Here is an 8111-nt window from a genome sequence, read left to right as displayed (position 1 = left end):
CCCTCATCATTCTGCTTAGTGAATCCATAGTTATTGAACTTATTTTGGCCCCTAGCACTGATCCCTGTCTTATCATCTCCTGTACATACACTCCTTTACATTCCCCAATTTCTGTCATAGGTATCAATTCATTTTTCATATTAATTTCATATATCATTCTCCAGTTTTTACCCTTTATTCCCTTTAGCCATAGCTCCTTCATTACTTCCTTTAATACCATTTTGTCAAAACACTTTGATACATCAAAATATACTGCTGTTATTTCTTTCTTTTTCTGTTGTGCTTCTTCAATAATATTTCTTATAAAAAAATGATGTTCCCTTACTGATTTTCCTTTCCTTGCCCCGCACTGGTAATCACTCATATTCTCCAGCTTTTCTGTCTCCTTCATTTCTATTATTTTCTCCATCATTTTCATCAGGTGTGAGTTCAGTATCAGTCCTCTATAATTGTTTAAATCTTTCTTGTTACCTTTTCCCTTATATATATTTTTTATGTATGCCTTGTGCCGTTCATTTGGTATTATTTCTCTATCATATATTTTCATCATCATTCTTATTATTGAATCCTTCATACTTTTCCCACATCTTGTAATCATTTCATTGCTAATTTTATCTGGGCCAGTTGCTTTACCAGTCTTTAACTTTGTTATTACCATTTTCACCTCTTCCTCACTTAATTTTTCCTCTTCCTTGTTTTCATACATCCAACATTCTCTGATCATACTCTCTAAGCAGTCTGTGTATTCCTCATATCCTTTTGTTAAGTCATTTGTTTTGTATATCTCTTTATAGTATTCTGTAACTCTTTCTTTTATCTTTTCTGGGTTTCTTATATCACTTCCATCTTTATCTCTTACTACATACTGCCACTGGGGTTTCTTGTTAAGTCTTCTCCTTAACCTCCACAGCGTATCACTATTATTTCTTTTATCATTAAGCTGATTACTAATTTCTTCTATTCTTCTTTCCTCATTTTCATTTATATATTTTGCTATATTTTGCTCAATCTCTTTTCTTTCTGTTATAAAATTTGCTTTTCTGGTTTTATCATTCTCTTTTCTTATTTGTTTCCTTATCTTCCTTTTTCTTTCCATTAATATCTTCACCCTTTTATCTGTTCCTGGTTTAACCCTTTTTGACATTCTTATTTTCCCAAATGCTTTATCCAGTATATTATACACTACTTTCTTCCACTTATTCCACTCAATTTCAATACATTGTTCTTGGTAGTTTACTTTTTTCCACATCCTCTCAAAAATTTCATTTTTCTCTGTCATTTCTTTAAACTTTTCCCATCCTCCTTCTTTTTTAAAGTACCACTGTTTTACATAGTCATTCCTTACTTCTTTCATTTTATCATCCATTGCTATTAATATTGTATTATGATCTGTTTCTTTAACTTCTTTGTTTTTGTATTTCGTTAGCTTATACATTCCTTCCTCATCTATATTCATATCTATTATGTCCTCGTATACACTCCTATTCGTTATCACATAATCTAATATAGATTTTTCCTCATTATTTCTCGTGTTTACTCTTGTCCATTTACCTTTACATTTTTCTGTTCCATTTACAATTACACCTTTAACATTTTCTACCATTTGAATCAGTGCTTTGCCTGCTTCATTTTTCCCTACATTATTTCCAACTATACCATCTTCCTGATTTCCTATTTTTGCGTTTAAGTCTCCAGTTATTATATAATCTTCACCCACTTTTTCTATGTTTCTAATGTGTTCTTTGAGATACTGAAACTGTTCCCTAATTTTATTGTTTGTCACCCTTCCTTCTGTTTTTCCATATACACTAATTACATTCAGTGCTCTTTTTCTGGTTTCTATTCTTACTGTCATTTCTTCTATATCTTCTGTTTCCTCACTGATTTTTACTGTGTTTAACTGTGAATTTATTTTGACCATAATTTCTATTCCTCCACCCACCTTATTTTCTCTGTTATTATTATATGCTTTATATCCTTCTAACTTCACCACTTCTCCTCTTCTCAAGAACGTTTCATTAAGTACTATAATTTCTGGGTCTGTTTTGTTTGTCACTTCTCTTAAACTTACTTGCTTTTCTTTAATTCCTCTACATTGCTCACTGATGGCTGCGATGGTCCAAAGTCATCACAGTTACACTGCTGCATTTTTCCAGTTGCAAGGAACCTTAATAGTATCAACACTTTTGTCTCGGGTGTGAGAGGATGGTTTTGATGTGTGGGCCTTTCCAGTACATCTCTTACTAATCAATCAATCAATCAATCATTTCCTGTGGCACCCCACGGGATGCATAGGGCCTCAATGAACTCTCTCCACCAATATTTGTCTCTTGCCATCTCCTTCAGGTCCCACCAACACTCCTCTCCTGCTTCTTTTTTCATTGTCCTCAACCAGGTTTCCCTCGGCCTACCTCTACCTCTTCTTCCTTTAGCAGTCCACTCTGGCACATCCTGTATTAAACTACAGACAGACAGAGAGAGAGAGAGAGAGAGAGAGAGTTTCCCGTGTCTGTCCATGTATTCACTCCTCTGCAACACTGACCAAAATAATTATGACACACATCGCACCATCTTGAGACATCATCATCATCATCATCATCATCATCATCATCATCATCATCATCACCACCACCACCACCACCACCACCACCACCACCACCACCACCACCACCACCACCACATCATCATCATCATCATCATCATGAATCCGAACTCACTATTGTATGGGGTGGGTATGATGCAGACAGAGAAACAGGTCATGGAGGCAGGACTCTGTTAATGGACTGTGCAGTGTAATAAACCATCCATTCCTTCAGTTATCATTCAGATCTTCAAAATTCTTCGCAAACCCGACATGCCAACTATTATATAAATGTGGGTTGACTGATCATGCATAATTTCACCATACACCATAATGGGATACGGGGGAATTGCTGCCTACTTCATCTTTTCGCCTTTTTCAATTTGTATAACACGATGATGTGATGTTCAAGGGTACGAGTGGACGGACGGCACTCCCTTCACCTTCATAGACTGGGACCTGAACCAGCCCGACGCTGAGGACGGCAGGAAGGAGTGTGGCTCAGCTAATGTGTTCTCCCTCAAGTTTTCTGTTTCGTACTGTGAAGCCAACCTACCCATCATCTGTGAGGCCAAGGAAGGTAAGCCGATAGATAGATACACAGATAGATAGATAGAAAAATAGATAGATGGACAGACAGCTAGATAGGTAGATATAGACAGACAGATAGATGAATAGGTAGTAGATAGATAGATAGACAAATGGAGATAGGTAGATAGATAGATAGACAGACATAGATAGATAGATAGATAGACAGAAAGATAGGTAGGTAGATAGATAAATTTAAACACATTTGATTAGAGGCTGTACACACAACTTTTTACATGCACACTCTGCTTGGATAACTATTGCACCTGGGTGTTTGTACATTAACACACAGTTGCTTGTGGTTCCAAACATAGATAATTATAGATAAAACAGCTTCATTATCATCATCACTTAAATACTTAACACATCAGCATGATAAGTTGCTAGTAATATGGTTCTTTTTTCATCCAGCCATCCATCATCCAATCCTACGTTGCCCCATGAGGAGCGTAGGAGCCCGGGGCTAGGCGGTTGGTCCCGGCATTTAAGATGAGAGTGACCAGCCTCACTCATCCCTGAGTGGCATTACATGAGCAACCAATCCCAACCACCCCTTGGATATAAACCTTCACCAGCTCAATCCAACTGGAGTGCAATAATTACCCACTAAACAACCAGGTGCCAACATTTAGTTACAGTATATGGTTACCATCCAGCATAGTAAATGGTTTCCTGATGTACAGGAAACCATTTGGCTTGTCACTCAGTGTAGAGTCACCCACAGGCAGAAGGAAGAGGAAAGAATGAAGGAAAGAAAGACAGAAGAGGGAGTGTAAAGTCACCCGTAGGCAGAAGGACGAGGAAAGAATGAAGGAAAGAAAGACAGAAGAGGATGGAAGGAAAGAAGGTTGGAGGAGAGGAAAGGGCAGACCATATATAACTGATCATAATACTCGTATGTTCAACAAGCTTCTAATATCTTACGGGGATTTTCAAGAACATGGCAAAATCTTGTTCTGTGTCCAATGATTAAATTGATAAAGTCCTTAGCCCAGACATTCTACAGGTTTATAATTCCCAGCACATAAACACGTCTCCGGCCACACCCTCTACGATGCAACTTCACCTATGCATTTGCCATAAAAGTATCTGTAAAATAATGCCGTCTTACCTGTAGGGGAGGTAGTTCATTTGTAATTACTGAGTTATGAATTATTCTTCTTGCTTTGTTCTGAGTCTCTTTCAGTTGTTGTAATGCAGTAAGGGTAAGGTTAATCTGTGTGGATATGAGTCAAATATACTGGGTTCTGGTGAGGCATTGGGGGAACGATAAACTGTACAGATATATTTGATTATATTACTGTGAATTAGTTTGTACAATGAGTAATCAAAATAAGAAGTGATGATAGTGTCAATTGAATATTCAGATTTACTATAGCAACAAGTGTCTACCTTGTTGCGAAAGTTAGTGAGGAGATGGTAACCAGGAAAACTGTATTAGCTTAAATCAGTAGAGGGAGAGACTTGGGCTTGTGTGTGGTATACGGCAGGTGGAGATATGGATTCAAGGAAGATGTGAACAGAATTCAGATTGATACTAAGACCACGGATGTCAGTAAAATTCAAGGCCGAATCTGCACTTCTCCCCTGACGAGCATGGTTTGTGGCAGTCGTTTGATGGCGACCAGGAGAGCCCTGTGTCACCAGCCCTATCCTGCAGGTGGTGGCAGTGTGAGGCACCACAGCATTTGCTCTTAATATTGCAGCTGCCATTGTTCAAGAGGGGATGGATTAGAGGTTGTGATGTATAATGTGCATGTAGTGTGGTGTGGTGTATACAGTTGGACGTAGATATTTATGAGAGTATCCTGGGTGCAGCAATGACATCATCATAGTGAATGGGTTAATGGAGATTGTTTCTAACTCATTCACCATGAATGTTATCCACTCAGCTGTGAGAGAGAAAAAAAATCTATTTGGCATTTGTCAGAGTCTGAATTAATCCCAGTGATATCCTTCATGCAAGAGATTGTTCCAAACAACAATACGTCCAGACAATGGACTCTTTTCCATTGTGCAAGATTTGGGGAGCATGACACCCCCAGCAATTCTTGGGGGTCAACCCTCACCTAATAATAAAAATGACCAGAAATAAGGGGTTGTGAGCAGATGGATTTTGGCGAGGCATCTCAGCTCAGTTCATGTTGGTCCATGGTAGTATCTTCCACTACCAGAAGAAGAGGGGGGTTCGCCTCATGCGGAATTTATAAAGCATACAAAATAGGGGAAGCAGGGCAGATACTTTGTGATATCTTAGTACATGTTGCACAGTGGACCATAATGCAATATTTGGGAGGCCTGGCTCCCCCGGTAATTCTTGAGAGGTCAGGCACGTTCCCCAAAATAAAGAAGATCAGAAATTGGGGAAAGCGAGCACATGGATCTCAACGCAGATTACATACATATGACAAGATTTGGTATGCTGTTTCCAAGGTTTCTTTGAAGGCACAAGAAGTAACTGCAAATCTCTGTTATTATGAAGTGTAGCATCCCACTTGTTTTGGTAGTCTTACTGTACTAGTGTGAAAATTGTAAGTGATATGAAGCTTGACCTGAGTGGGCTATAGTGTGTTTTTTATGGTACGTTTTGTATCATACTAAAACTCCTTGATTTTGGTCACTGTTTTCAGTATGTAACTTAGTGACATAAAAGGGCATATTTATTTCTGCTTAATGATCATTTAGTGAATATTTCAACGTCCTGCAGTAGGCATTATTTTGTAATTCAGTACTTCACCTAAACCTGACTCATTTTGCAAAATTGGGCGTGTGCACTGCTTGTTTAGCCCATATTGGGGTTATTCAGTATAGATAATGAAATATACTGGTCCCGCATAAATCACTGAGGAACCCAACTGTCACCGGTCCCAGAGATGACGTTCTGTTGACTATTTATTGGTAGTTCCTGCTGTAAGTCGTGAAGCCAGTTACAAAGACCAGTATTACTAAAAACTATTTCATCCTTCCAGGCACCATGCACACCACGGCAGCCCCACCAACAAAGCCACCCATCACACAGTGCTCGGACGTCGACTCCTGGACCTTGTACGAAGACAACTGCTACAAGTTTGTGTCTGAGTTGCATGAGGCGCCGCAGAGCTGGTGGCAGGCTCATCTACTGTGTTGCGAGGAGGGCGGCGAGCTGGCATCCATACATTCCCACGAGGAGAACTACTGGATTGAGGCCATGGTGAGTGAAGAGACGAGGGTTAGGGAATTAGATGCCTTGTGGTCAAGTGGGCTGAGGCGCCAGGGGGAAGGAAGATCACTTGCCTGACCCAACACTATGAGTTATTTCTGGATTTTAAAAACAAATGATTATCTCTTATTGCTTTACTGTTCTGTAATTCATGCTTCCTACTCCCTTTGGTACTACGGGGTTACTTGAAGTTATCTGTAATCATCTGGGGGTGAACGGATTGTGAATTTGGCTCTGTTACCTCGTTTTTGTTTTTTCTTGGAGGGAACAATCTTGCCGGCTCCTGGCCTTTGGTTCCATCTTTCTTGCATTAAAAAAAAAAAAAAGCCATAAAGATGTCTCGTTGTCCTGAAAACATTAGTGGAGAATGGGCCTAATAATTTCAGTACAAAAACCTTGCCCTAAGCTGAATAAGAAACCATGGTGACGATGAATGACATAAAGAATCATCGTACTGAAGGTGATCGAGACAGCAGCAACGACGTCTATGGTGTGTGGGTGGTGTGTGGAGGAGGAAGAGAGCAGCTTTGAGGATGAACTATGACCTTAGCCTTTATCATTCTTTTTTTGTGCCTGCCCTCCTCTCTTCCTATTTCTCCCATCTTTCCTGTCACTTCTTATTGCTTTTCTTTCCTTTACAGGTGGCTTTACATTGAAAGACAAGCCAAATGGTTTCCTGTAAGCCAAGAAACCATTTACAACACTGGGTGGTAACCATATAACCAAACCATACGTGCTCCCTACGTGTCAACAAGTGGGTTGGTGGAGGGTTAGTGCCCCTCCCCGTAAAACAACTAACTCAAAGTCAAATGGCCACCCCTTATGGGATTATGGCGTCTGGCAATAGATAGATAGATAGATCTAGTGTAATCCCACCTTAGGGCAGGATGAGGATCTGTTCTTTTGTACATTATTTCAATCATTCTAATACTCATGGTGCAATGTAGGATTGGATGATGAATGAATGAATGAATAAATAAATAATACTATCACCATACTCTTCCTATAAAATGTACATAATCCTATTACCCCGCTGTATCCAAAAATAACTAGCTAAGGGCTAGGGAGCTTGCTTAATTGATGAGAATACAAGCCATGTGTACAGTAGCATGGCTCACCTCAGTTTGGGGATTCCTTCAGAAAAAGGATGGCATCATTATTTTGAACTGAGTGATTAAATCCTTCAGCATTTAGCTTCATGTATTGTTTTCACTTCACTCAGCTAGATATGAACTCAGGGGACTGGTGGTCAGCATCCCCTGAAAGGAGGATGGTGATCTGCTGCTGAGCACTTAACAAAATGCTCCTGTAGACAAGAATACAGGATAATTGATCAGGTAAATGAGAGAGCCTTCGTTAGTAGTGGACAGTGGTGTTTAGCACAGGAGGCATTTTAGCACCTGAGTCCTAGTGATGTGTTTTGCTGACCTTACACAACTCTTCTCTTACTGCTGTATGAATGGTGGCAGTTTGTTTGTGATCATAAACAAGGGAACATTGATATGTATATACATTGATATGTATAATCCCGTAAGGGGTGGCTATTTGACTTTGAGTTATTTGTTTTCCAGGGAGGGGCACTAACCCTCCACCAACCCACTTGTTGACATGTAGGGAGCATGTATGGTTTGGTTATATGGTTACCACCCAGCATTGTAAATGGTTTCTTGGCTTACAGGAAATCATTTGGCTTGTCACTCAATGTAAAGCCACCTGTAAAGGAAAGAAAAGCAATAAGAAGTG

This window comes from Coenobita brevimanus, unplaced genomic scaffold (assembly GCF_032717465.1).
Source record: "Coenobita brevimanus isolate Jiangsu-jjx unplaced genomic scaffold, ASM3271746v2 jjx.HiC_scaffold_2549, whole genome shotgun sequence".
In the NCBI taxonomy this organism is placed as follows: domain Eukaryota; kingdom Metazoa; phylum Arthropoda; class Malacostraca; order Decapoda; family Coenobitidae; genus Coenobita; species Coenobita brevimanus.
Note: the sequence above shows the minus strand (reverse complement) of the source record.